Source organism: Hemitrygon akajei, unplaced genomic scaffold, assembly GCF_048418815.1.
Source record: "Hemitrygon akajei unplaced genomic scaffold, sHemAka1.3 Scf000142, whole genome shotgun sequence".
Classification (NCBI taxonomy): Eukaryota; Metazoa; Chordata; class Chondrichthyes; order Myliobatiformes; family Dasyatidae; genus Hemitrygon; species Hemitrygon akajei.
The window spans coordinates 847,971-874,565 of NW_027332028.1; the positions used below are offsets into that span (position 1 = coordinate 847,971).

General features: G+C 45.7%; 1 long non-coding RNA gene across 2 annotated transcripts in view; it reads right to left on the minus strand.

The window, feature by feature from the left end:
- Positions 1–26,595, minus strand: part of LOC140723863 (uncharacterized) — a 47,252-nt gene that overhangs the window by 11,122 nt on the left and 9,535 nt on the right. Inside the window, exon 3 of one of the 2 annotated variants that reach the window (XR_012097989.1) lies at positions 12,929–13,927. The exons of the other annotated variant lie outside the window; for it this stretch is intronic. This is a non-coding gene — a long non-coding RNA (uncharacterized lncRNA). Of the gene's footprint in view, positions 1–12,928; positions 13,928–26,595 lie in introns of those variants that run through there. 2 annotated transcript variants of the gene reach the window in all.

Consider the following 26,595-nt stretch of genomic DNA (forward strand, 5'->3'; position numbering starts at 1 on the left):
TTTAACTCCGTAGGTCCCCTTTGCTTTAATCCTGCTTCTCAACTTTCTGGCAGTCAGACACATCCTATTGGCCAGTCGAGTGCACAAGGCATTAAGGGGTCAGAGCAAGGGAGACAATTGGAGTGACCCGGAGATGGAAAGCAGGAGGAGGTCGGTGATCTTACTCTTCTCCATATCCGGCAGCTTCATTCTACTGTGGTCACCCACTGTTGTAAACTTCCTGTATTATCACATTTCCCGAACAAATCCCAACAATTACAGAGATTCCGAATATATCCTTGAGCAGGTCGGGTACATGTTGCGGAATTTAAGCTGTTGCACAAACACATTTATTTATGGGGTGACTCAGGCCAAGTCACCGTTCCGATGACCCCCTGGATTCACTAATCGATAAGATTGTAGACCGACGACTAACATTCGGGTCTCTGTCATCGGCGACTGCGGTGTTCGAGGCCTGATCGGCGAGTCATGTGCCCAATGTCCAGGATCGAATCGGAAGCCCATGGGCTCAGTATCGTCTTGTGCAATTGGATCCTCGATTTCCTCGGAGACCCCATTCAGTTCGGATTGGCAAAAACATGCTCTCCACAATCTCCATCAGCACACGTGTACCACAAGACTGTGTGCTTAGCCCCCCGCTCTACTCGTTTGATACTGATGACTGTGAGGCTAAGCACAGCTCCAATGGCATGTTAGAGTTTGCTGACGTCACCACTACCATTGTCCGGATCAAAGGCGGTGACGAATCAGCAACAGGAGCGAGGCTGAAAATCCGGGTGGGCGGAGCCACAACAACAACCTCTGACTCAATATCAGCGAGACCAAGGGGCTGATTATTGACCTCAGGAGGAGGAAACCGGATCCATGAGGGCAGTCCTCATCGGGGGATCAGAGGTAGAGAGGGTCAGCAACCTTCAATTCCTCGATGAATCATTTCAGAGGACCTGTCCTGGGCACCAGAAGTGTGCGAAGATTCGGCATCGCATCTAAAACTTCGACAAAGGTCTATGGAGGGGTGGTGGAGACTATATTGGCTGGAAGCCCGGAATGGAAACGCCAATATCCTTGTACGGAAATCCTACAGAATGAAATGAATACAACCCAGTCCATCGTGGGTAAAACCCTCCACACAGACACGGCGCATTGTCCCGGTAAAGCAGCATCCATCATCAGGGACCACGTCGTGCTCCCTTCACGCTGCTGTCATCGGGAATAAGGTACAAGAGTCTCAGGACTCACACCACCAGGTTCATGAACAGTCACTAGCCCTCAACCATCAGGTTCCTGCACCAGAGGGGATAATGTTGCTTCAGCCAACATCACTGCCCCGTCATTGAACTGTTCCCAGAACCTATAGACTCAGTTTCAAAGACTCGTCATTTTATTTTCTCGATATTATTCCGTATTCATTCATTTATTACAATTATTTCATATCTTTTGGACACTGGTTGTCGGCCCTGTTGTGGGTGGTCTGTCATTGATTCTGTTATGGTTATTGAATTTATTGGGTATGCCGTCAAGAAATCAAATCCCCGTGTCCAATATGGTAACATACATATACTTTGATAATAAATTTACTTTTGTCCTTGAAGTCAATTCCCGTCGGCCGGATCTCCAGAAATCCGGGAATTTCTGTGAGTCCGCTGAGGCAGTTGAACGCCCAGTGCCTGCGTGTCCAAGTCCGATGTAGGCTGGAGGACTCTCTGTTGCGAGGGTGAGAGGGAGGGACGGGGCTTGTGTTGCTGCCTTTGTTTTGTTGTTATTTGTGTTCTGTTTTGCAATGTTCTCTATCGTTCTGTTCAATGTTGTGGGTTTGATCTGTTGGGACGGGATTGATGGCAGAACTTGCGGGCTGCCCCAGAAAAACCCTCGGCTGTGTTGGCTGTTTACCAAACGACGCATTTCGCTGCATGTGTCGATGCACAGGTAATGAATGAACATGAATCTTCAATCTTGAAATGCAAGCCCCCCCAGTACTGAACATGCCGTCTCTGGAAAAACGATTATCAGCTGCCGACTCTATCGATGCCGATCAGAATATCATAAACTCCCATCAGGTAAAGCGGACAGTCTTTCAGCGTGTACATATAATCAGCCAATTCGTCACACATTTACAAACCATTACAAATCGGTCAGTCATGCTTAGCAATGACGAGACCAAGGCATGCCCCAGCCCTCTCAGTGAATTCTCCAACTCCAAATTCCATTTCATTTGTGAATGCTGTTGAAAAGTAATCACTCTGTTTTAACGCAATTGTCCATAGCCTCTATGCTTAAGGTATTCAGTTCCTCACCTGAGAGTTTGTTTAAATAGCGTCACAACTCAGCTTACACCACTCCCTCAGCCTGCACATTCCAGATTTCCAGGTACTGACCAATCTCAGTTTCATTTCTGCAGACTTTCTCCAATCCCTGCTCTGAATTCTCCAGTAAATTGGGAGAATGGCGAGACGGTGGATTACATTAGCTTTCAAATGACTTCTGATTCAGGATAATCAACACGAGCTCCTGCAGAGACGCTGGTCTTTGTAGTTGAAATTAAGAAACAAGAGCAGGATCACTTGGAAACTTAAATGAACTTGAGAATGGAAATCCATAACTTATGCTTGTCATATTTTCCCCAGAACATTTCTGGAGTGTTTCCATAATTGAATACATCACTCTTCGTCTGTACAGCCATCAAAATAGACTTCGGGAGGCCACCAACTTTTCTCTTAACTCACATCATGGTCGCACTCACGGACAAAAAAAAAGTTGATTCCCTGACCCTAGATTTACCATTCTGGGTGTTATTTAAATTGTGCACGCGCAGGCACATATACGCCCTCACGCACAATAAGACACAAAGCTACGTACAGGGATATAACAATGAAAAAATATAAAGTTACACATGCAGAACCGCGGACAGACGCGCAGACAGACACACAAAAAGACAGGCCCAGAAACACAGGGACAAACACGCATAATGCCACCCAGAATTATATTAATGAAAGGTCATAATCAAATGCAAACAAAACCTGTGCAGATTTCCAAAAGATACACGGACACAAATACATGGAGGCGTTTACATTTACACATGGCCACGCACCCAGACATTCATGCACAAGGAAATAGAGGCACAGAAGAGCACACAAATGGACTCATGCAGACGTGCACAAATATCACTCCAATAAACATAAAGACATTCAACCTCCATAAAAACAAACAGGGAATACATGCATTGGTACACGCAATCTACCGGAACCCTTTACATGGACGTGTCCTCTCTTGTAGGTTCCCACTCCAGCAACATCGGACAATTGCTAGTCCGTTACATGATTACTAGTGAGCAGAAGACCGTGTCATTGATTCGGATAATGGTCAGAGTAGTGGAAACCTTGAGTCAAACCTGTGCAGTCGTGATCTAACGGGGTCGTGGAGTGAACTAGAAGTGCACGTGACCAGTTACTGATCCTCCTTTCGCATAATCATATCCATTGTTGTCTTTCTCTCACCTTCTGTAATGTGAATGTAATACTTCAAACTCTACTTCACTTCATCCGTCCCACACTTAATCTGGGGAAAATATGACAAGCTGATGTGTACAGGATAATACAGTCTCCTTCATGGATGATCCAGTCGGTTTATCAGTGTAACTAACTATCAGTTATAATAAAAAGGATCATCAAATTATTATGATGGCACTCGGGGATTTAGAACTTACACAAATTATAACGAACTGATGCATTTTCCGCAGAGAGGAACAGTTTGCTACCGTCCGTAACTTCTCTCTATTGTGATATGTCAAAAATTAGATATATTCGAAAAGAATCAATTAACATATGACAGAGGAGTAATTAAGTCTTCAGATATTGTAAAAGTCTGGAACTTGTGCAAACATTAAGAGGAGCTTTGAATGGGACAAGTTGTGGACTTTTATATGTATTGTCGCTGTAAGCCCCTCCCAGTCCATCACTGAGCAGCATCCTTAAGCAGCAGTAAAGGAAGTATAAAACTCATTACAGAAACAGTCTGGAGAAAGCCTGTCTGCTCTTATGGTCCTGGAACACATCCGACACAGTCAGGGAATCTCACCGACACCCCCACCTTCTGAGGAGGATGAAGCGAGCTGGGCTTCGCACATCCATGCTGACGTCATTCTGCAGCTGCGCAGTAGAGAGAATCCGAACAAGCTGTATCACTGCTTGATCTGGAAACTGTCCGACTGCGGACAAGAAGGGTCTGTAACGGGTAGTCAAAACTACCCAGCGTGTAGTCAACCAGGCTACCCTCATCAATGACAGATACAGGGAAAGGTGCCGTAAAAGTCAAAGTAAAAGTGCAGATAATGTCAATCTTCTACAGTATCCTGCAATCTGTTGGATTGTTTCTTGACGTTTTCTTCATTTATCATCTCTGAATTTGTTGGTCTTTTATTATGTATTTTTGTGTTAACCACCTGGTTCTGTATTGCTACAAGGAACACTTCTGTTTCTGGGAAGAGATCTCCATCCCTGAGCGAGGGGTTCGACGCCTCCTTGTCGACATCTAGTCTGCTCAGACTGTGGGGATGTCTTCCACGGGGAGTCAGACTCTTCCATTGGTTAACGTTTTCCTCAATAGTGGTGACGTCTCCGTTTTTCTGTGTCGCTCTCTCATTGAAGTTTACTGGTGTATAATCCTTATCAGAATTGTATCTGTTTGCATGGGTTGCTGATTCCTGGTTTCTTTGGTGAAAGTAATTCCCGAGAGTTAAATCCTTGTATCCTGAAGTGTATTTTATATTTTATGTTTTTTTGTGCTACATCCAGATCTGGAGTAACAAACACTTTGTTCTCCTGACACTTCTCTACAGAGAATGACATTATTCAATCGTTAAACCTGAATCATGAATCTTGAAATGTGACTGCTCCAAAGCATAAACAGTGAAATTGTCGATCTAACATTATGGCCTCTGTTGAATTAACATTCTGGTCGCTATCGGTATTATTTTCAGCGAGTTATTATTGTCACAATATCTGGAGTTCAGTATCACATCACAGTCCGGGGCCATTGGCTGCCGTCAGTTGTTTTGTCTCCTGATTAAGCGTACAATTGTGATCACTGGCCATTTAACTAAGGCTATGAACTGCTGTCTGAACTTAGACTGTGTTACTCCATATATAAATGTGTTCGAGCACAAACTTTAGTACTGTAACATATATCCAAGTGACTTTTAAGATAAATTCAGAATCCCTGTAATTATTGGGATCTGTTCCTCCGGCGATATACTTGAAGAAACTATGTTCACTGGGCGGCAGAGAAGAGAAAACAGATATGGAGTCAGAACTTTGCTTTACTCTGCTGTGATATTGATGAATTATATAGTATTTCTTCATATTTCTGAAAATGCCTGCAAGAAAACGAACCTCAGGGTGGTATATGGTGATATTAGATTAGATCAGATTATGAGGACACTCAGTCCTCGTTTATTGTCATTTAGAAATGCATGCATTAAGAAATGATACAATGTTCCTCCAGTATGATATCACAGAAACACAAGACAAACCAAGACTAACTGACAAAAACCAAATAATTATAACATATAGTTACAACAGTGCAAAGCAATACCGTAATTTGATAAAAAGCTGACCATGGGCACGGTAACAAAAGAAGTCTCAAAGTCCCCGATAACCCATCATCTCACACAGATGGTAGAAGGAAGAGAAACTCTTCCTGCCATGAACCAGCACCGCAAACTTGCCGATGCAGCACCCCGACCACAGCCAACCTGAGTCCATCCGAAAACTTCGAGCCTCCGACACCGAGCACCAACTCTGCCGAGCGCTTCGACCCCAGCCCCGGCCGCCAAGCAACAGGCAAAGCCGAGGATTCGGGGTCTTCCTCTCCGGAGATTTTTCGATCGCACAGTAGCAGCGGCAGCGTAACAGGCATTTCAGAAGTTTCACCAGATGTTCCTCCGTGCTTCTCATGTCCGTCTTCATCAAATCAGGATTGTACTTGGCAGATAACAGATATTCATATTTGATCAGAAATTTACTTTGAACTTTGAACATTAGGATGTAAAAAATTAGGACTGAAATGACTAAAGTTACAAAACAATACAGTTTCTGAAATTCTTGACCCAGGACGAATGTTCTACAAGAATTTGGCTCTGAGGTCTTAGCTGATAGAGGAGAAGTCTAGTTAATGTATTAACTCGAAGCCGTTCTTCGGAACTGGTTTATAGTTTAGGCGGCTCTTGCTGCTACAGGGTGAGTGTGTAAGGGGGGCCACGCTCCGAGTGGAAGCGGGGTAGTCATAGGGATAAACTCTCGGCAATGTTACGGGTCAATGGATGAATGGAATGGACAAACGGATGGATACAGGATGAGCAACATACAGAGCAGGAGACATCACCTGGGCTCTCCTTCACTCTCAGATGTAACCGGCAATGATGAAATTGAATGAAAGAGGCTGAGGGAACATCAGAGGCGGGAAACCTGGTCAGAAATGGGCATCAAGGGATTGAACGTTGTCTACTTCCCAGTTCTGAGAAAGGCTCCTCGGCCTGAAACTCTCTTTCTTTTCTTACTCTTTCCATGGATGCGGACAAACTTGTTGATCATCTCCCGGATTTTCCACTTTTCCCATTGTCACGACGATAACGGGCTTGATAACATTATCCTATCTGGAATTCCGCTTTGAAACTAATCATCTCTGATGAAGTATCGAATGGCGAAGAGTAGGATCGCAGTCCGCCGCCGGCTTTCCACTTCTGGGTCTCTGCAGTTCTTCCCTGATCTCTGACCCTTCCGACCCTTACGGAATCGATTGGCCGCTTCCTTATCGCTCCCATAAAGCCATAAGACCAGGAGACATGGGAGCAGAATTGGGGCATTCGACAGATCGAGTTTGCTCCCCCATTCCCTCGTGGCTAATTCGTTATCCCTCTCAACCCCTTCTCCCTCCTTATCCCCGTAACCTTTGACACCCTGACCAATGAAGGACATATCAACCTCCCCTTTAAATATACCCAATGGGTTAGCTTTCATAAACGTCTGAGGCAAATGGATTCCACATAGTCACCAACCTTTCGCTTGAGAAATTCCTCAACTTTTCAGTGAATAGGCATCCACCTGCTCTGTGCCCTCTGGTCCTAGATTCCCTCACTACCACAAACGTCCTCTCCATGTCTACTCTAGTTAGGCTTATCAATGTTCCAATGGGATTAGTTACAACCTGTATATCTTATTATCGCTAGAGATTTCTGTCGTTTGTCTCTCGACTTCACCAATTAACTTGTCAGGTGACAGAATATTTCCTGGTGTTTGACCAGCCCTTAGAGATACTACGAATTAAAAGTTTACCTCGTGCTCACCTGTCATCATTATAACACGCCAATACAATTTTTCCCCACTACTAAGGACTGAAGGCGGGTGCTGAATTGGTTACCCGCTTGTCACTCTGAATTTCTGGACCTTGCCAAGAAAAAAGACAAAATAAAACGCGCAGGCAAAACAAAAATTTTACATTTTAGAAACCTGAAGAACAAACAAGAAATGCTGGAGATTTTCAGTGGGACAGTCGTTGTCTCTGAGGAGGCAATCACATTTAAAGTTTCAGGAAACCACTCTTTCCTCAGATTAATAACATCTGTCCAATGGTTAAGTAGAGGGAATTCGAGCTGGTTTTCTCTGATTTTTCTTTTTTCTCTCTGCACTATCTCCAACTTCCAGTTTGATTAATAAAATTGAGAGTCCTGGTGATATAGAAGGCATTAAACAGAGGGTAGTGAAGGGAGGCTGAAATGCACCGTGTGTATGTGAAGGGAAAAAACACTCTCTCTGGGCACATGGCTTCCTTCCACGAGGTGAAAAGGACTGAAGCAGTCAGCATACATTGCAACAGATGATACTATTTTATATCAAACCAAGGAATCTTATTTTCTATCAGCTGAGCAACCGGGATTATTATTGATAGCCACTGTAAAGTGTATAAGCCATATGAACAATCTGCACTGTTATTCTAATTTCTCGAAATGCTCTACAAGGTACCCGAGCGACACACACAAACACTCCAGTAGAACGCGGCAGGTGAGGGCGCGTCTGTTTAACCAATAAAATGTCGTCGTTTCGGGCCGAGACTCCAACATCAAACTGGGAAAGTTGAATTTAGTTCAGTTCGCATTCCTGCAACTGCGAGACTTCTAATTCCACGTTCTTTTGCGTCACTATACATTTTCCAGCAAATGATTTATACACTTTGCTCTGAGTACTGCAAACTGACACTACTTTTCCACGTCCCTGCAGTCGCCTGACAGTAATATCGAAAGTATTTTGTGTCTATGAACGTTGCTCTTGCTTCTTACAGAAGGAAAACAACCCATTGTTCACTTTAAACGAACCGTCAGCTACCAGCTTTTAACTCTCGTTTAAGCGTGTGCAGTGCAGACGTTGAGAACTCGCTGAATTCCAAACACGGGAGCTCGCCGGTGCTGTTAGTGGAGTTCAGAAAGGACAAGACGAGGGAACAGAAACCAATCCTCACAGAGGGGTCAGAAGTGGAGAGAGTGAGCAACTTCAAGTTTCAGGGTGTCAATATATCTGCGGGCCTAACCTGAACGGAACGTATTTGTGCAGCTATAAAGAAGGCAAGACAGTGGCAATATTTCATTGGGAGTTTGAGGAGATTTGGTTTATCAACTAAAACACTCGAAAACGTCTGCAAATGTACTGGAGATAGAGCATTCGGACTGGCTGCAACGCCGTCTGATAAGGGAGGGGCTACTGAACAAGAACAACCTATATTGCAGTATCTTGTAAAATTAGTCAGCACCATCATGGGTACCAGCCTCCGTAGTGTACAAGACATCTTCATGGAGCAGTGCCTTAGGAAGGCGGTGTCCATCATTGTGGATCCTCACCACCCAGGACGTGTCCTCTTCTCATTGTTACTGTTGGGAAGGAGGTACAGAAGCCTGAAGGCACACACTCACCGATTTAGGAACAGCTTTCTTCCCCTCTGCCAACTGATTGCTAAATAGATATTGAACTGATGAACATGACCTCACTAATTTTTTATTTGTTTTTCTGCACTATTTATGTTAACTGAACTGGTTAATAGAAATATATAAACTTAATGTAGCTTGGATTTTTCTTCCCTGTACTTATTTATCATGTCTTTCATTGTACTGTTGCTGTGAAGCTGATAAATCTCGTGACATACGCTGCTGATATAAAACCTGGTTCTGGTTCTGATATTGATCAACATCGAGACCCAGTGCCAGATGGTAAAGAATGAAACAAAAGAAGGGGGGGGGGGGCAGTTTCACGGAAAGCTGAGTTGTATGTCTTCACTGTGTCAGTTCACATATTTTGTTGAAACATTATTAAGCTGCATTCCCTCTTATTGAGAAGTAATACGAATTAACAATCAGCAATTAATCATTGAAGCAACCAAGTTATTATGCAAGTGATTCTGAGCACATTTGCATTATGGAAGTGCCTTTGAGACAAAATTTGAACGTGCTGATTGTTAATGTGTTTGCCATTCCAGCTTCTTCACTCTAAATGTTACTGGATTGCCACTGCACAGGAAGGTTTGCTCTGATTAACATACGTCATTCAGTAAAGGTCGAGAAGTTATCACGTGTTATCTCGCTAATGAACACTGGGAACATAGAATATTGTGAAAAAGTAAATGACCGTATCTGTAATATAGAATACAAGCAAAAAATACGAAGCCACTCCACGGTTGCTCAGGCAACGTGATTTGGGATGTTGTTCTGCTGAAAGACGAGCTTCCTACCAAGTTTAAACTTCCTGCCAGAGGATTTTACGAATGAACTCTCTGTACTCACCAGCCTTCATCTTCTCATCAGTCCTGACCAGATTTCCAGTCTCTGCTGCTGAAAAGCGTCTCCACAGCAAGTCGCTACCTTCACCACACTTTACAGTAGGGATGGTATTGTCTGTCTAATGTACAGTATTAGATCTATGCCACAGAAACTGCTTATTGCTGAGGCCAAAGACTTCCACTTCAGTCTGATCCTAGCATAAGACCTTCTTCCACACCCATGCAGTATGTTGTAAGAGACGCTTTGCAAAGTCTCGATGGGCAGAAATATGTTCTTACTAATGCGTGTTACGTTGCCATCATCCTATAGGGATGTATTTTAACAGCAGGGACTGGAAATCAGGTCAGGATTGATGAGAAGATGAATGTGCTAAACATAGAGAGATCCTGGATGAGAACCTGCTTACCTCAGTCAGAAAGCTTAAGCTGGGGAGAGAGATTTCTTTGAGCAGATCAACAACCCAAATCACTCTGCCAGAGCAACCGTGGAGGGGTTTCAAATGAAGAACACTGATGTGTTTGAGTCACCCACTCAGAGTCCTGAACAGAACCTGATGGAAAATCTCCGGCAGGACCTCTAGATGCTGTCCACCGCGGCTGCGCATCTGACCTGGCACAGACTGAGCACTTTTGCAAGGAGGTGTGGGACATCTTGCTCCATCACGCTGTGCAAAACTAGCAGAGTCGTGTCCAAAAAGACTACTGGCTGTAACTGCTGGGAGAGGTGGTTCAACAGAGTACTGAGCAAAACGACATGAATCATCCTGAACTGCTTTCGTATTTTACTATATTCCTTGTTTTCTGGCCTCTACTGAGAAACGGGAGCATGAGATTCACAAATAAACATTCCCAGTTAAATTGATCACAATCGCTGGTTGTAATACTGAATTAAGTGAACCAGGTGTTGAGCACTGGGTACATTTACAAGGCTCTGTAATAGCTGAATCGGTTTCAGAATTTCGTTTGGAAATGTCCATCCATGTATTTCCCATCACAGTGAACATCCATTCACAGACTGGAATATTCTAAAGAATATAAACCTTCCACTGATCTTTTCATTGCACTGTTGTGTAATATCAGACAGAATTTCACCCAACGCAAATCATACATGTTTTTTTTCTCTTTCTTTTTTATGCCATCTGCAGGAAATTTCAGTCAAACAACTTAGGAGTTTCATTAAATAGCATTTCAGTATCATCAACTACAGTGCTGAGCACAGCTTTCTTGACATTCGGTAAAACATAGCACACCATTTAAAATTGCTTACCAGGCACAGCGATAGCCAAAATGACCAAATAGCAGGTAACCTTGATGTGGTAAAAAGTTTCCAACATTTTCTGAGTGATTTAATCAAACAATTTCAGCAGAATCAGGGGAAGAAGTCTCTCACAACCTCCAATTTATACACTTGCCAATCTCCACGCAACACCAAATATTCAGAACTCTCATGAAAGTAAATAACAGCTTTAAGAAGATGTAATACAGTGACTGTGTCAGCAGGGTGCATTATCAGCTGTCATATAAATAGTGTGTAATTGGAAATCCCCAGAGTACCGACAGAACAGATTAAACTCTTTGGTGTTGTAATGAAGCTTTTGTCTCAGAGGTGAGGTAATTGTCCAAAGGGAGGTGGGCATGCCCATCCCTTTCCCTGTGAAATATTTACCTCCTTGCTACCGGCCTCTGAGGGCACAGAGGGTGGTGGATTTTCTCTTTACTTGGGGCAGACCTGGTAAAATGAAGTGAGCTCTTGTAATGCAGATTGGAGTTCATTCCCCGGCATAAATTCGACAGCTCCCCGATATCGGAAAAGGATAAAGCCCGATGATCTCACATTCGAACTGATCTCCTGTTATAAATGAGATCTTCCCTGGTGTAAAGGTGGACTGGTCAATGAAAACGCTCCTCAAACAACGCAGGGTTTAAATACAGCTGACACTGTTCCACGCCAAACTAGATGGACATATGAACATTTAGAATATGGAATATCAAACACTACGACACATTACACATTAAGAAGAGGGACGCCTCACGTCTTAATAAGCTGGTAAGGAAGGCGGGCTCTGTCGTGGGCAAAGTACTGGAGAGTTTAACATCGGTAGCTGAGCGAAGGGCGCTGAGTAGGCTACGGTCAATTATGGATAACTCTGAACATCCTCTACATAGCACCATCCAGAGACAGAGAAGCAGTTTCAGCGACAGGTTACTATCGATGCAATGCTCCTCAGACAGGATGAAGAGGTCAATACTCCTCAATGCCATTAGGCTTTACAATTCTACCGCCAGGACTTAAGAACTTTTTAAAAGCTATTATTAATGCTTTTTGAGATAGTGATTTAGATGCATATCATATTTTTTACTGAGTTAAGTATTGTATGTAATTAGTTCTGCTACAACAAGTGTATGGGACATTGGAAAAAAAGTTGAATTTCCCCATGGGGATGAATAAAGTATCTATCTATCTATCTATCTATCTATCTACACGCCCTTAGGTCCAAGATGTTGTGTGAAATTTCAATCTACACTAAGATCAACCTGACCCTCCCATCCATCATTTCCCACTGGATTTTCTGTCATCCAGGTGCCTATCTGTGTTGTAAGGACGTGACTGAGGACGAACCCAAGTGCAGGACACAGGCATGGGGACAGGCTCGAGAGGCACTCGCACAGTGGCGAACGTGGAGCAGATGCCCAGGAGAGTCTTTAATCGGAGACAAGGTTCACGTAGAATATCCAGGGAATGATGCAGAGCTGGGAACTGACAGTCCTACGGGATCAGGAAACGAGGTTTACACTCACTAGAATTGACCAACGATCTGGCAGCTCATTGCTGTGAGGCCAGGGTTCTCATCCTGTGTTCACTGATGGAAACCAGCTGTGCTGTAATTAATGGACTGGGAACAATTGGAATTCAGACGAGGGGATTAAGGCCCAAACAAGGGGATAATAGCAAGATGGGGGATTGCCAGACGAGGCCCTGATAGTACGGACCCCCCCCCCCCCCGCCAAATGGGAGCCTCCAGGCTTGTCCGGATGGTCCCGATGGAAGTCCTGGATGATGGACGGCTCCAGGATGAAGGAGCAGGGAACCCAGGAATGCTCCTCTGGGCTGTATCCTTCCCAGTCCACCAGGTATTGGAGACCCCTGCCCCGACTGCGCACATCCAGTAGCCGCCGGACGGTGTATGTGGATGGTTGTCGATGATTCGGGCGGGTGGAGGGGTTTCGGACGGAGGACACAAGGGTCTGACGGAAACTGGTTTTAATTGGGAAACGTGAAAAGTACCTGTAGGGAGGCAGTCCTCACTTGGGAGATCGAGTCCAAAGTAAAAGAGGCCCGACGGGACGACCCTGACCCCGGCAACAGACCCGTGCATAGACTTAGGTAGCTTAATTCATACTACCGTGGGGCTGATGACACTTCCGACTTCGAAAGGTCCCAGGAAGCGAGAGGCGAGTTTCTTAGGCTCGTTTTTGAGAGGAATAGCTTTGGATGATAGTCACACCTTCTGCCCAGGTCGATACTCAGGTGCCGGAGTCCGATGGCGATCGGCAATCCTCCGGTTGTGATCAGCTGATCAGATCAGGATCGTGAGTGTGTACTCCCAAACCTTGGGGCACCGATCGATATGGGCCTGAACAGACGTCACCGCAATCTCCTCTTCCTGAACGGGATACAGCGAGGGTTGGTACCCAAGGGAGCATTCAAAAGGAGATCCTCCGGTGGCTGTACTAACCAGAGTGGTGGGTGTACCTAACCCACGCGAGGTGGTCTCTCCAGGTAGACGGGTTGTTGGTTGTTATGCAACGTAGCGCCACCTCCAAATCCTGGCTGACCCGTTCCATCTGCCCGTTCGTCTGTGGGTGGAAGCCAGATGACTGGCTAACAGAGGCACCCAGGGATTGACAGAAGGCCTTCCATACCTGCGAGACGAATTGAGGACCCCGATCGGAGATGGTATCCGCAGGAATTCCGCGGAGGGGAAGACATAACGGACGAGAAGTTCTGCAGTCTCCTGAGCAGTAGGGAGTTTAGGGAGGGCTACAACGTGCACCATTTTGGAGAACTGGTCTACCACAGTGAGTACTGTCACGAGGAAATCTGCAGATGCTGGAAATTCAAACAACACAAACAAAATGCTGGTGGAACACAGCAGGCCAGGCAGCATCTATAGGGAGAAGCGCTTCCGACGTTTCGGGCCGAGACCCTTCATGAGGACTAACCGAAAGGAAAGATAGTAAGAGATTTGAAAGTAGTGGGGGGATGAGGAAATGCAAAATGATAGGAGAAGACCAGAGGGGGTGGGCGGGGGATAGTAAGAAGGCCACCGGGGAGGATGAAGGTCTAATAATACCCGCCACAAGGGACTCGCTAATGTTCTTCTCCATGGCCTTTCTCTCCGGTCGGTATAAGTTATACTGGTGGGTAATCAGTCTCCGGGGAGAAGGTCGATAGCACAATCATTTGGAGAAGGAAGTCTGGGAATCGGAGCGGGAGTGCGGTGGGAGCTATTTTGATTTTTTCTTCTTCTCATTGGAGTTAAGACAGGCGGGACTGTGCAGGTGTGTGACATTGGGTAGTGAAGCGGGGAAGATTTAAAAACAGACACTGCCTTGTACAGCGGGCAGCGTTGTTTTGCGGGCAGCGGAGTGAGCCGGGAGCAGAGGGAAGGCTTCAGGGCTTTGGCTCAATGGGTTTAGTTGGAAGCGGGTGAGGCAAGGTAGGTTTAGTTTTCCATTTTTCCTGTTATTTGAGGAAAGGGGGAAGTATGAGTGTGAGGGCAGCTTGTTGTTCTTGGTGTCAGATGTGGGAGGTCCTGGAGTCTCCTGGCAGGGACCTAAGGGACCGTGTTCGGGAACTGGGGCCACGGGAGGCAGGCAAGTGGGTCACGGTTAGGAGAGGGAAGAGTTGGGTGCTAGAGAGTACCCCTGTAGCTGCACCCTTTGACAATAAGTACTTCTGTTTGAGTACGGTGGGGGACAGCCTACCTGGGGGAAGCAACAGTGGCCGTGCCTCCAGCACAGAGTCCGAGCCTGTAGCTCAGAAGGGTAGGGAAAGGAAGAGGAAGGCTGTAGTAATAGGGGACTCTGTAGTTAGGGGGTCAGATAGGCGATTCTGTGGACGTAATCAGGAGACCCGGATGGTAGTTTGCCTCCCTGGTGCCAGGGTCCGAGATGTTTCTGCTTGCGTCCAAGATATCCTGAAGTGGGAGAGTGAGGAGGTATAGGTACCAATGACATTGGTAGGAAAAGGGAAGAGGTCGTCAAAGGAGACTATAAGGAGTTAGGAAGGGAGTTGAGAAGGACCGCAAAGGTAGTAATCTCGGGATTACTGCCTGTGTCACGTGACAGTGAGAGTAGGAATGGAATGAGGTGGAGGATAAATGAGTGGCTGAGGGATTGGAGCAGAGGGTAGGGATTCAAATTTCTGGATCATTGGGACTTCTTTTGGGGCAGGTGTGACCTGTACAAAAAGGATGGGTTGCACTTGAATCCTATGGGGACCAATATCCTGGCGGGGAGATTTGCAAAGGCTACTGGGGAGACATTAAACTAGAATGGTTGGGAGGTGGGAATCAAATTGAAGAGACTAGAAGAGAGGAGGTTAGTTCACAAATAGAGAAAGCTAGTAGATAGTGTGTGAGGCAGGATAGGGAAGTGACAGAGAAGGGGAGCGCTCAGACCGAAGATATAAGGGAGAAGGAAGAAAAAGAAAATAATGTTGTTTGCAACGTTGGGGATAAACAGAGAGGAAGAGGTGGAGAGTCTCTTAAATGCATCTCTTTTAATGCAAGGAGCATTGTAAGAAAGGTGGATGAGCTTAGAGCATAGATTGATACCTGGAAATATGATGTTGTAGCTATTAGTGAAACATGGTTGCAGGAGGGGTGTGATTGGCAACTAAATATTCCTGGATTTCATGCTTCAGATATGATAGAATTGGAGGGACAAGAGGGGGAGGTGGTGCATTGCTTGTCAGAAAATATTACAGCGGTGCTCTGGCAGGATAGATTAGAAGGATCGTCTAGGGAGATTATTTGGGTGGAATTGAGAAATGGGAAAGGGTAGTAACACTTATAGGGGTGTATTATAGACCACTTAATGGGGAACGAGAATTGGAGGAGCAAATCTGCAAGGAGATAGTAGATATTTGTAGTAAGCACAGGGTTGTCATTGTGGGAGATTTTAATTTTCCACACATAGACTGGGAAGCCCATTCTGTAAAAGGGCTGGATGGTTTGGAGTTTGTAAAATATGTGCACGATAGTTTTGTACAGCAATACATAGAGGCACCAAATAAAGAAGGAGCAGTTAGGGAATGAAATAGGTCAGGTGACACAGGTATGTGTTGGGGAGCACTTCGGGTCCAGTGATCACAATACCATTAGTTTCAATATAATTATGGAGAAGGATAGGACTGGACTCAGGGTTGAGATTTTTGGTTGGAGAAAGGCTAACTTTGAGGAGAAGCGAATGGATTTAGAAGGAGTAGATTGGGACAATTTGTTTTATGGGAAGGATGTAATAGAGAAAAGGAGATCATTTAAAGGTGAAATTTTGAGGGTAAAGAATCTTTATGTTCCTATTAGGTTGAAAGGAAAGTTTAAAAGTTTGAGAGAGCCATGGTTTTCAAGGGGTATTGGAAACTTGGTTCGGAAAAAGAGAGAGATCTACAATAAATATAGGCAGCATGGAGTAAATGAGGTGCTCGAGGAATATAAAGGATGTAAAAAGAATCTTAAGAAATAAATTAGAAAAGCTAAAAGGAGATACGAGGTTGCTTTGGCAAGTAAGGTGAAAATAAATCCAAAGGGTTTCTACAGTTATATTAATAGCAAAAGGACAGTGAGGGATAAAATTGATCCCTTAGAGAATCAGGGGCTCTGACAGGATTATTTTAAATGTCACGAGAAATAGGGATGGTGGCGGAGAATTGGCATATTGCTCATGTGGTTCCATTGTTTAAAAAGGGTTCTACGAGTACACCTAGCAATTATCAGCCTGTAAGTTTGACGTGAGTGAAGGGTAAATTAATGGAAAGTATTCTTAAAGATGGTATATACTATTATCTGGATAGACACGGTCTGATTAGGAACAGTCAACATAGATTTGAGCGTGGAAGGTCATGTTTGACAAATCTTATTGAATTTTTGGCAGAGGTTACAAGGTAAGTTGACAAGGGTAAAGCAGTGGATGTTGTCAAAATAGACTTCAGTAAGGCCTTTGAAAAGGTTCCACACGGAAGGTTAGTTAGGAAGGTTCAGTCGTTAGGTATTAATATTGTAGAAGTAAAATGGATTCAACAGTGGCTGGATGGGAGATGACAGAGAGTAGTGGTGGATAACTGCTTGTCAGGTTGGAGGCCGGTGACTAGTGTTGTGCCCCAGGGATCTGTACTGGGTCCAATGTTGTTTGTCATATGCATAAAAGATCTGGATGGGGTGGTTAATTGGATTAGGAATTATGCAGATGATACTAAGATAGGTGGCGTTGTGCATGATGAAGTAGGTTTTCAAAGCTTGTAGCAAGATTTAGGCCAGATAGAAGAGTGGGCTGAAAGAAGGCAGATGGAGTTTAATGCTGATAAGTGTGAGCTGCTACATTTTGTTAGGACTAATCAAAATAGGACATACATGGTAAATGGTAGGACTGAGGAATGCAGTAGAACAGAGTGATCGAGGAATAATGGTGCATAGTTCCCTGAAGCTGGAATCTCATGAGCATAGGGTGGTGAAGAAAGCTTGTGGTATGCTGGCCTTTATAAATCAGAGCATTGAGTATAGGAGTTGGGATGAAATGTTAATATTGTACAAGGCATTGGAGAGGCCAAATTTGGAGTATTATGTACAGTTCTCGTCACCGAATTAGAGGAATGAGGTCAACAAAATAGAGAGTACAGAGGAGATTTACTAGAATGTTACCTGGGTTTCAGAGTCTAAGTTACAGAGAAAGGTTGAACAAGTTAGGTCTTTATTCTTTGGAGTATAGAAGGTTGAGGGGGGACTTGATAGAGGTATTTAAAATTATGAGGAGAATAGATAGGGTTGATGTGGATAGGCTTTTTCCATTGAGAGTAGGGGAGATTCAAACAAGAGGACATGAATTGAAAGTTAAGGGGCAAAATGTTAGGGGTAACACGAGGGGAAACTTGTTTACTCAGAGAGTGGTAGCTGTGTGAAACAACTATCAGTAGTAGTGGTAGAGGCAGGTTCGATTTTATCATTTAAAAAAAAATTGGATGGGTATCTGGACAGGAAAGGAATTGAGGGTTATGGACTGAGTGCAGGTAGGAGGGACTAGGTGACAGTAAGCATTCAGCAAGGACTATAACGGTCGAGATGGTCTGTTCCCGTGCTGTAACTGTTATATCGTTATATGGTTATAATGGACAGAGGGTGAGAGAGGGACAGTTCACAGGATAAATCCCCCACACCAGCAATGTGTCAGTGTTGGACACTGGGCTGAGTTCACAGGAATATAATGGACAGAGACGGTTAGAGAGGGACAGTTCACAGGATAAATCCCCCACACCAGCAATGTGTCAGTGTTGGACACTGGGCTGAGTTTACAGGAATATAATGGACAGAGACGGTGAGAGAGGGACAGTTCACAGGATAAATCCCCCACACCAGCAATGTGTCAGTGTTGGACACTGGGCTGAGCTCACAGGAATATAATGGACAGAGAGGGTGAGAGAGGGACAGTTCACAGGATAAGTCCCCCCACACCAGCAATGTGTCAGTGTTGGACACTGGGCTGAGTTCACAGGAATATAATGGACAGAGAGGGTGAGAGAGGGACCGTTCACAGGATAAATCCCCCCACACCAGCAATGTGTCAGTGTTGGACACTGGGCTGAGTTCACAGGAATATAATGGACAGAGAGGGTGAGAGAGGGACAGTTCACAGGGTAAATCCCCCACACCAGCAATGTGTCAGTGTTGGACACTGGGCTGAGTTCACAGGAATATAATGGACAGAGAGGGTGAGAGATAGACAGTTCACAGGATAAATCCCCCCACACCAGCAATGTGTCAGTGTTGGACACTGGGCTGAGTTTACAGCAATATAATGGACAGAGAGGGTGAGAGAGGGACAGTTCACAGGATAAATCCCTCCACACCAGCAATGTGTCAGTGTTGGACACTGGGCTGAGTTCACAGGAATATAACGGACAGAGAGGGTGAGAGATAGACAGTTCACAGGATAATTCCCCCCACACCAGCAATGTATCAGTGTTGGACACTGGGCTGAGTTTACAGGAATATAATAGACAGAGAGGGTGAGAGAGGGACAGTTCACAGGTTAAATCCCCCACACCAGCAATGTGTCAATATTGGACACTCTGAGTTTTCCAGAATAGTGGGTCCAATGTTGTTTGTCATATACAATAATGATCTGGATGATGGGGTGGTAAATTGGATTAGTAAGTTTGCAGGTGAAACTAATATAGATGACATTGTGGATAACGAAGTAGGTTTTCAAACTTTGCAGAGAGATTTCGGCCAGTTAGAAGAGCAGGCTGAAAGATGGCAGATGGAGTTTAATGCTGATAAGTGTGAGGTTAGGCGTCTTCTTCCCGACTCCCCGGAAAAGACCGCAAAACCCCCACTCCCAGACCCACAAGACAAAATAACATTCCCCATTGGTTAAAAATTGAATACAATCCCCATATCAGCAAGTCCAAAGCTAAACAACTGCGAGAGAAAACACTTATCGTACAAAGAAGCATTCCTACTCTAAACAAAACAAAGAAGCTATTTTGATTAACATACACTGTACATTGTACACAGAGAAAGGTTTGTTATGACCCCAGCCCCCTCCTTTGTGAGAATCGCAAGAGAGAGAGAGCAGCTTTACGGTTTGGAATGTGGGCTGGCCTCTCAGCCAGACAAAAGCCACGGACATAGCCATTGTCTTGGGAGACACCTTTGTGGAATAAGGGACTGGACTACGTGCAAACCCTCAAGGCAACGTGGGCTGGGTGATGGGGGAAGGATTGCCTCACCCCCACCCTGATTGACATCTACAACCCTGCCAGTCCAGATAAAAGGTGGGCTGCTGAGGCGGGGCCTCAGACGCACCAAGGAGACACACGAAGAAGACACTATAGCGCTTCCCGTCGGAGCGGGAAGCCATTTTGAAGGAAGCCACATGCGTTAGATTCCGGATCGGGAGTCTGTGGCTGAAACCAAAGGAAAACCGTTTTAACCAACAACCGGGATTTTCTTCGTAAAGACGACGGGCAAGTGTTCCTTCTTTCTCACCACTCTCTCTCTCCAACACGTGAAATGCCAGCGGTTCCCAAACGGAAAAGCCTGTCGATTTATGAGTGACTTTTATATTCCATTGGACTCAGTATTCCCCTAGACAACGATAGAGCTTAGTTCTGATTGATTATTACTATACCTGTGCTTTAGATTGAGTTTTGACGATGTATATGATCTGAATGTTTTGTATTAACCGTAGGTTTGTGCCCCTTTATAAATAAAAAACGTTTGAAAATAGTACCATCAGACTTCAGCGGACCTCTCTATCTTTGCTGGTAAGTCACCCGGTTACTGGGAACGTAACAAGTGGGGCCTCGTCCCGGGATTTGAAACCAAAGGGGAGGGTCAGTGAATCGGGCTGTAAGTCCAAACTTAAATCTGGCTACCTGCGTAACCAGATAGGAAACCAGCAAAGATGGATGTGGATGAATTTATGAGAAACCCGACTGTAGAGGCGCTAGGGGCGGCTACCAAATTAGACTTGGTAAATCTGGCAAAGGAGTTAGACCTCACAGAGGTGAGGTCATCAATGAAAAAGCAGGAAGTGCGAAGGGTCATAAATCTGTATTACGTTGGGAAGAAGGTGTTTGCAGCTGAGGATTTGGAAAATATCCCCGAAAAGAGATTAGCGAGTGGGACAGATCAGTTAGAGTTGGAGAAAGTACGGTTGGAACATGAATTTAAAGTAAAGCAGCTAGAAGCAGCTGAGAAGGAAAAGAACGAGCCGAGAAGGAAAAGGAAAGGGAGCAGGCATTCAAACTAAAGGAATTAGAGGTGAGACGGGGTCATGAGCTCCAGTTAAAGCAGCTGGAAGCAGCTGCGAAGCAAAGAGAGTATGAAGAGAAAGAGAAACAAAGGAGCCATGAATTGGAGCTGGACAGGCGAAGGCAAGAGCGAAGAGCTCAAGGGGAGAGAAAGGAGGGGCGGGAGACATTTAGTTCCGAAGGAACCGTGTCTTTGAGGGAAGGGGTCCCCCCAATCCCCGTATGGATTTGGAGAGACACGGGGGCGGAGCTATCCTTGATTAGCCGTAATGTGTTAAAATTCGGACCTCGGACGGGGGAGGTAGCCCTGAGAGGCATAGGAAACCGGACCGAGGTAGTGCCTTTGCATAGGGTCCTTCTAGATTGTGAGTTGGTGTCGGGACCAGTGGAACAGGGGGTCCTGCCGGAGTTGCCGGGGGAAGGCGTGGACGTCCTTCTGGGTAACGACCTAGCGGGTGGGAAGATGGGTGCAGCCGTGAAGCTGACAACCCAGCCCGTGAGAGTTGAGGACCCTCCCTCAGATAAAAAAATCTATCCCGCATGCGCGGTCACTCGCAGCATGTCGAAAAGGGCAGCTGAGACCGAGAGCTGTTTGAATCTGGCCAGTTTTGATTTGGCCGAGACGTTTTTACCGACTCTGTACCAGCGAGAGTCAGAGGAAGGTAAACTGGAGAGTAGGGAGGAAAGAGAGAGTAATCGGGAAGAGGTAGACCTGTCCTTAGCAAGAAGAGAGTTTGTACGGAAACAGAAAGGTGACGAGGAGCTGGTAGCCTTGAGAGAGTCGGTTCTCTCTGAGACTGAACTGGAGGCAGAGCCAGAGGGTTATTATCTCCAGGAGGGGGTGTTGATGAGGAAGTGGAGACCCCCCGCGGTGCCGGCCGATGAGGACTGGGCGGTGATACATCAGATAGTAGTCCCGAAAGTATATCGGGACGAAATTCTTGACTTAGCCCATAAGGGACCTTTAGGTGGGCATTTAGGAATAAAGAAGACAGTGGAGCGGGTTCAGAGAGAGTTCTATTGGCCAAACCTGAAAAAAGATGTTACTGAGTATTGTAAAAGATGTCATACATACCAAGTGGTGGGTAAGCCGAACCAAGTTATCCCTAAGGCTCCCCTCCGACCTATCCCCGCATGTGAAGAGCCTTTCTCCCGAGTCATTGTGGATTTTGTGGGACCCTTTCCTAAAACTGCGAGTGGGCGGCAGTATATCATGACCCTGATGTGTGCCGCTACACGATTTCCCGAGGCCGTGCCTCTGGGTAGTATTAGGACTCTGCGGTGGTGAAGGCCCTTATTAAATTCTTTACCACCGTGGGGCTGCCTAAGGAGATACAATCAGACCAGGGAAGTACATTCACGTCGAGCACATTTCGGCAGATGATGACCCAGCTAGGGGTAAAGCAGATTCTGGCCTCTGCGTATCACCCGGAGTCACAAGGAGCGTTGGAAAGGTTCCACGCTACCCTAAAGACCATGCTTAAAGCTTATTGTCAGGAGAACGTTCGAGACTGGGATGAGGCTTTACCCCTTTTGTTATTTGCCGTAAGGGATACAGTCCAGTGCTCCCTGGGGTTCAGTCCGTTCGAGCTGGTTTTCGGTCACAGGCCCAGGGGACCTCTAACCCTACTGAAAGAAAAGTGGTCTAGCCCGACCGTCCAAGTCAGTGTGATCGACTATGTTCTGAAATTCCGGGAAAGGCTGCATAAAGTATGCGCCTTGGCAAAAGAAAACCTTAAAGCCTCCCAGGGAAAAATGAGTCAGTGGTATAACCGGAGAGCGAGAGAACGAGAGTTTCACCTGGGCGACCGGGTCTTGGTCCTATTCCCGGTAGTTACCCACCCCCTTAGGGCGAGGTTTCAAGGACCATATACAGTGCGTAAGAAAATAGACTCACTGAATTACGTGATCGAAACCCCTGACCGGAGAAAGCCGACCCAGTTAATTCACGTGAACATGATAAAAGGGTATCATGAACCCACCCCCACGGTGGTTGGTGCGGCCATGAAAGCCGATGAGGTAGAGGGGGATGGTAAGGAGGGACCAGAACGGTTTGACAAGATAGGTATAGTCCCCACCAGATTGGAGAACTCTATCGTATTGGCGAGCCTTGCAGATAAAGTTGGCCACTTAAAGCCTGAACAGCGGGAGCAGGTAATACAGCTCATTAACCGGCATGCAGACTTATGTCCAGATGTTCCCCGAAGGTGTAGTGGGACGAAGCATGATGTAATAGTTACCTCAACCCGACCTATAAAACAGGCCCCTTATCGGATGAATTCTGAAAAGAGCCAGCTGGTAGAGAAGGAGATTGAACATATGCTAGCTGCTGGGATAATCCGCGAATCCCCTTCCGCGTGGGCTTCTCCTTGCGTGGTTGTCCCAAAGCCGGACGGTACCATAAGATTCTGTACCGATTACCGGAAGGTCAACGCGGTTACCCAGACCGATGCTTACCCTATCCCCCAGGTGGATGATTGCATTGATCAAGTGGGGGAAGGCAAGGTACATCACAAAAATTGACTTGTTAAAGGGGTACTGGTGCGTTCCTTTAACGGACAGGGCTCGAGAGATTTCAGCCTTTGTCACCCCGTCCGGGTTGTACGAGTACAACGTTATGCCGTTTGGGATGAAAATTGCCCCAGGGACATTTCAGCGGATGATAGACGCTGTGATAAAGGGGTTAACCCACACCAAGGCTTATCTTGACGATGCGGTAGTTTGGAATGACACCTGGGAGGAGCATCTGGGGGCTGTAGAAAGTTTGTTTACCCAAATGTCGGCAGCCCACCTTACAGTAAACCTCGCCAAGAGTGAGTTTGGTCATGCCACGATCACCTATCTGGGGTATGTGGTGGGAGACGGGCAGTTGGCCCCTGTGCAGGCGAAGGTCCGGGCTTTTTCCGAGGTCCCTGTACCCTACAATAAAAGGGCCCTGCGACAGGTTACTGTCGATGCAATGCTCCTCAGACAGGATGAAGAGGTCAATACTCCCCAATGCCATTAGGCTTTACAATTCAACTGCCAGGACTTAAGAACTTTTTTTTAAAGCTATTATTAATGCTTTTTGAGTTAGTGATTTAGATGCATATCTTATTATTACTGAGTTAAGTATTGTATGTAATGAGTTTTTGCTACAACAAGTGTATGGGACATTGGAAAAAATGTTGAATTTCCCCATGGGGATGAATAAAGTATCTATCTATCTATCTATCTATCTATCGGAAATTCTGTAAAAATTTCGCGGACATTGCGCTCCCCCTTACAAAACTACTGTGAAAGGAGGAAAAATTTGACGGGGGTCATTCTTGTCAGAATGCCTTTGAAAAGTTAAAAGCCATATTGTGCCATGACCCTGTGTTAAAAGCGCCCGATTTGTTAACCCCCTTCTCCTTGACCACGGACGCCAACGATGAGGCGGCAGGAGCGGTCCTCTTACAGCAAGCAGGGGATGGAGTGGAGCACCCGGTAGCATATTTCTCTCAGAAGTTCAATAGACACCAGAGGAATTACTCTACCGTGGAAAACGAATTGTTAGCGCTTGTGTTGGCGATACAACATTTCGAAGTGTACATTTGTCCGGCGCAAAGACCCCTAGTGGTCTATACCGATCACAACCCGCTGGTATTCCTGGACAATATGAAAAATAAAAACAGGAGGTTATTAAGCTGGAGTCTGATGCTGCAGGAAATCGATATTAAGATACAGCACATTAAGGGGAGTGATAATGTGCTAGCGGATTGTTTATCTAGGTGCTGAATTAAATGTAAAATGTATGGCTCTGTAGTTAAAACGAAAAGCTGGTGTATTGTGTTAGATTCAAAAATCCTATAAGACTGTACCAACTTGTTTTTAACCGCTGGTAAAAAACTTTTAAGAGGGGAGGTGTTATGACCCCAGCCCCCTCCTTTGTGAGAATCGCAAGAGAGAGAGAGCAGCCTTACGGTTTGGAATGTGGGCTGGCCTCTCAGCCAGACAAAAGCCACGGACACGGCCATTGTCTTGGGAGACACCTTTGTGGAATAAGGGACTGGACTACGTGCAAACCCTCAGGGCAACATGGGCTGGGTGATGGGGGAAGGATTGCCTCACCCCCACCCTGATTGACATCTACAACCCTGCCAGTCCAGATAAAAGGTGGGCTGCCAAGGCGGGGCCTCAGATGCACCAAGGAGACACACGAAGAAGACACGATAGCGCTTCCCGTCGGAGCGGGAAGCCATTTTGAAGGAAGCCACGTGCGTTAGATTCCGGATCGGGAGTCTGTGGCTGAAACCAAAGGAAAACCGTTTTAACTAACAACCGGGATTTTCTTCGTAAAGACGACGGGCAAGTGTTCCTTCTTTCTCACCACTCTCTCTCTCCAACACGTGAAATGCCAGCGGTTCCCAAACGGAAAAGCCTGCAGATTTATGAGTGACTTTTATATTCCATTGGACTCAGTATTCCCCTAGACAACGATAGAGCTTATTTCTGATTGATTATTACTATACCTGTGCTTTAGATTGTGTTTTGACGATGTATATGATCTGAATGTTTTGTATTAACCATATGTTTGTGCCCCTTTATAAATAAAAAACGTTTGAAAATAGTACCATCAGACTTCAGCGGACCTCTCTATCTTTGCTGGTAAGTCATACACAGAGAAAGGTTGAACAAGTTAGGTCTTTATTCTTTGGAGCGTAGAAGATAGAGGTATATTATGAGGGGGATAGATAGAGTTAACGTGGATAGGCTTTCAGCATTGAGAGTAGGGAGGATTCAAACAAGAGGACGTGAGTTACGAGTTAAGGGGCAAAAGTTTAGGGGTAACACGTGGGGGAACTTGTTTACTCAGAGAGTGGTGGCTGTGTGGAGCGAGCTTCCAGTAGAAGTGGTAAAGGCAGGTTAGATCTTCTCATTTAAAAAAAAATTGGATGGGTATATGGATAGGAAAGGAATGGAGGGTTATGGGCTGAGTGCAGGTAGGTGGGACTAGGTGAGAGTAATCATTCAGCACGGACTAGAAAGGCCGAGATGGCCTGTTTCCGTTCTGTTATTTTTATATGGTTATTAATGACAGAGAGGGACAGTTCACAGGATAAATCCCCCACACCAGCAATGTGTCAGTGTTGGACACTGGGCTGAGTTCACAGGAATATAATGGACAGAGAGGGTGGAAGAGGGACAGTTCACAGGATAAATCCCCCACACCAGCAATGTGTCAGTGTTGGACACTGGGCTGAGTTCACAGGAATATAATGGACGGAGAGGGTGAGAGAGGGACAGTTCACAGGATAAATCCCCCCACACCAGCAATGTGTCAGTGTTGGACACTGGGCTGAGTTTACAGGAATATAATGGACAGAGAGGGTGAGAGAGGGACAATTCACAGGATAAATCCCCCCACACCAGCAACGTGTCAGTGTTGGACACTGGGCTGAGTTCACAGGAATATAATGGACAGAGAGGGTGAGAGAGGGACAGTTCACAGGATAAATCCCCCCACACCAGCAATGTGTCAGTGTTGGACACTGGGCTGAGTTCACAGGAATATAATGGTCAGACAGGGTGAGAGAGAGACAGTTCACAGGATAAATCCCCCCACACCAGCAATGTGTCAGTGTTGGACACGGGCTGAGTTCACAGGAATATAATGGACAGAGACAGTGAGAGAGGGACAGTTCACAGGATAAATCCCCCCACACCAGCAACGTGTCAGTGTTGGACACGGGCTGAGTTCACAGGAATATAATGGACAGAGA